The sequence below is a fragment of the Cibotium barometz genome, chromosome 33, assembly GCF_041138505.1.
Source record: "Cibotium barometz isolate CiBa-2024 chromosome 33, ASM4113850v1, whole genome shotgun sequence".
NCBI lineage: Eukaryota > Viridiplantae > Streptophyta > Polypodiopsida > Cyatheales > Cibotiaceae > Cibotium > Cibotium barometz.
This window is the reverse complement of record NC_141078.1, coordinates 26,764,090-26,768,339: the sequence shown is the minus strand read 5'-3', so window position 1 is coordinate 26,768,339 and position 4,250 is coordinate 26,764,090.

Sequence of the window (4,250 nt, the reverse complement as noted above, 5' to 3'; positions counted from 1 at the left end):
ATGGAAGGATCAAGACCAACCAGGTAGAAACCATATAAGATGAATCCTAAGTATGCGGCAATTGTAAAGGAGGAAATTGACAAGCTCATTGTTGCTGTGGATTTCATCTATGATATTGAACATACGGATTGGTTGTCACCAATCGTGATAGTGCCTAAAAAGAATGGAAAACTTAGGGTATGTGTTGATCTTAAAAAGGTTAATGATGGTAGCCACTAGGAAAGACCATTACCCATTGCCTTATACATAACACATTTTGGAAAGAGTGGCTAGGAGAGAAGCGTACAGCTTCTTGGATGGATTCTTCGGTTACAATCAGGTGTCCATAGCACCAGAGGACCAGCAGAAGATAACTTTTAACACAATGTGGGGGAGATTTGCATACAAGGTTATGCTGTTCGGTCTCACAAACGCCCCAACAACCTTTCAATAGTTGATGTGCATGATGTGCACAGCCTTCAAGGACTACTTACAAAAGTAGTTGGAGATATTCATTGACGATCTATGTGCACACTCTCGATGGGTAAATTATCTAGCCTGCTTAAGGAAAGTGTTCAAGTGATGTGGATTATATCGTATATCACTGAACCCCTTGAAGTGTCAATTTTGGGTCAAGCATGGTGTGATATTGGGACACATTGTCTCAAAGAATGGTATATCCACTAACGATAGTAAGGTCAAACTGATATTGGAGCTACCATTGCCTACCAACTACAAAGGAGTGCAAAGGTTTATGGGTCATGTGGGGTATTATCGATGCTTCATAATTTTTTATGTTGAGATAGCCAGACCCTTGTACAAGATTCTTATTGTCTTTGAGTGGATTGAGGAGTGTCAGGAAGCATCTGCTTATCTGAAGCAAGCATTGGCAACAAGCACACCAATTCTACGACACCCCAATTGGGATCTCATATTTCACGTGCACATTGATGCATCAAATTTTGTTGTATGCTGGCCCAGCCTGGTGAGTTCAAATTGGACTATCCAGTTTGCTTCGCTGGTCATCAATTGAATGATGCAAAGGTGAATTACACCACCACAGAGAGAAGGATTGGCCATGGTTTACGCCGTCAAGAAATATCAACATTACCTCTTGGCCAACAAATTCATATTTTTCGTGGACCATCAAGCCTTACTATACCTAGTAAATAAACCTTGCACCATGGGGAGAATCACACAATGGATACTATTGTTGTTGGAATTCGACTTTACAGTCACCGTGAGCGACGAAGGGACATAGCATGTGTTGGATGACCACTTGTCTAGAATTCCAAATGGGGAACTAGTAATTGGTGTTAATGACCTTCGTGATGCTTGTTTATTTAAGTTGGACATGGTACCCAATGTTGAGATATCGAGCTCATCTAGTGAGGCGGTGGCCCCCATTGATGACCCGCCTGGGGGATAGGCCCCACACTTACACCACTGGTATGGTTGGTGAGATCATGGGAGATATGCGGCCAGTGGGATGACAGGCTGTGTGATAGCCATTCTAGAGACTGGCATAGTTATAGCGCCAGCTCATTTAGTCGGGTTCACACTATAGAGAATCCGTGTATGTATCGGTTGAGTACCTTTCATATTATGTGTACTCTTATTCTTGTATATGGTGTGTTGAGTGTTGAGTAGAGAAGGAGAAGATTTTCAGCCTCTCACCTTGTGTGTTCTCTATTAGGGTTTTGTGAGTGTGTGTGTGTGCTTGCAAGAGCTTAAGCTCTCTTCCCCCCTGCATCTTTTCATGGTATCAGAGCCTGGTTCGTGCTAAGGGCTGAGCTGCAAGCAAGAGAACCAGAGGAAGCGGTACGAGGGTAAGAGCTGCAACTACTCTTCCCTATTTGTGTTGGTGATTACACCCTTGTTGGGAGCTCTACAGGAGGCACCGGCAAACGATCTCTGATTCAGGAGCTTTCTTTGCCACTGATGACTCGCCTGGGGGATAGGCACCACACTTACACCACTGGCATGGTTGGTGAGATCATGGGAGATATGCGGCCAGTGGGATGACAGGCTGTGTGACAGCCATTCTAGAGACTGGCATAGTTATAGCGCCAGCTCATTTAGTCGGGTTCACACTATAGAGAACCCGTGTATGTATCGGTTGAGTACCTTTCATATTATGTGTATTCTTATTCTTGTATATGGTGTGTTGAGTGTTGAGTAGAGAAGGAGAAGATTTTCAGCCTCTCACCTTGTATGTTCTCTATTAGGGTTTTGTGAGTGTGTGTGTGTGTGCTTGCAAGAGCTCAAGCTCTCTACCCCCCTGCATCTTTTCACCCAAATGGAGCGAAGAAATCTCAGAGTATCTAGCCTATGGTTTTCCGTAGGAAATACCTTTGAACAAAGATAAAATGTGGTGGCTTATGAAGCTGGCTGCACCTTATCAACTGATTGCGGGAGAACTATATAAATTGAGAAAAGATAATGTGCTCAGACGGTGCGTTAGAGAGGAAGAGTTTGTCACCATATTGGAAGAGGCTCATTCAGAGATAGCTGGCGGGCATTTTGTTGGAGAAATCACAGTACATCTCAAAAAGTGCTTCAAGTAGAACTATGGTGGCCTACGTTATTTGGGGACGCCATAGAATTTGTCAAAATATGCAAAGAATGCCAACGCTTTACTATCCCACAACAAAAGGACAAGATACTACTCACCCCTATTATTGTAAGTCAGCCATTTGAGAAATGGGGGATAGATTTTGTAGGACGGATTAGTCCAACGGCACATCCATTCCAAGCATGATACATAATCGTGGCCACGGATTATTTCACGAAGTGAGCAAAAGACAAAGCCTCAAAAAGAGCTGATGCGCGAACAACATCAAAATTCATATATGAGCAAATCATCTCGAGGTTTGGCTGCCCATTAGAATTAGTGAGTGATCGTGGCTCACATTTTATTAATGAGGTGCTTCATCATTTACTTGTAGGAATCTTAGTGATCCATAAAAAATCATCACCTTATTATCTAGAGGCCAATGGTCAAGTGGAGAGTACAAACAAGATTTTGTATACTATCTTGACAAAAACCTTGGGGAAGCAAGTCAAATAAACTGGGAACACAAGCTAACAGCAGCCCTATGGGCCTATCGAACATCATATAAGGTAGCGATGGGGTACACTCCCTTCCGTCTAGCTGATGGTGTGGAAGTAGTTATGCCTATGGAATACCTAGTCCCAAGCTTAAGGATTGCCTTATAAGAGCAGTTAACAAAGAATGCATTAGCCGAAATGCTAATTGATTTAGAAAGCTTGATGAGACCATATTGATAGCATCACATGGGCTCATGGTTGAAAAATTTCAAAGGAAACACTGGTTTGACAAAAACCTTAAGCAAAAAGAACTTGAAAAGGGGGACCTTGTCCTCATGTATGGTGTCTATAGCGCCAGAAAAAAGAAACTTCAATACCGAGGCCTGGGACCTTTCCGAGTATTGAAAATCACACCTCAGGGATCTATCTGAATTGAGACAATTGACGGCGTCCGAATGGAGGGTTATGTCAATGGAAGTAAATTAAAAAATTATTTTGGACCACCGACCCAAGAGATGCTCTTGCAAGAACATCTCTTAAAACAATAGAAATAGCTTGCAAAAGAAAAGATACAACAAGCACAAGAAGAGGCTAAGGCTAGAGAGATCAAAGCCAAACAATTACTGCACAAAAGACTGCTACATGTCAACATGGATTCTGTGACCCTTTTGGACGAAGGAGAACTACTAAACATTGAGCCAGCATGTGAGATCATGTCCCCGCTGTGCAACGAATACAAGAGTGCTAGCAGTGGAAGTAGCACTACTTGCGCAGGAAGGTCCCTCACTCGGGGCCTCGCCCACAATATCTGGACAAGAGACTAATCCCTTGGTTCTTCCAAAACTGAACCCGGAGAAATTTTCCTCGCCCGGAAAGCACGGGTGATTCCTCCGTGATAATTTTACTCTAACGTGGTCAAAGCCTTAAACTCAATTGATCTGATCGACCTCGTATATCAAGGAAAAGATTGTAGTTGGATCATAGAGACCAACGCTTTTTTCCTCAATCAGAGGCACAGTCGTTGATTCTTTTCCATAGAACAATTTTTATCCGGGATTTATTTCATCTATCATACTATAACAGAATTGAGTCTCAATTTTAGGGATCCATCAGTCTAGTAGTCCCGTGGGTTAGCCAACCGCCCACAACCACTGTAGTGATGGGATCCAATAAAGAATTTGGTTAGGTTTTGTCCCGGGTACCAGGGAAAAGAGTTCCTA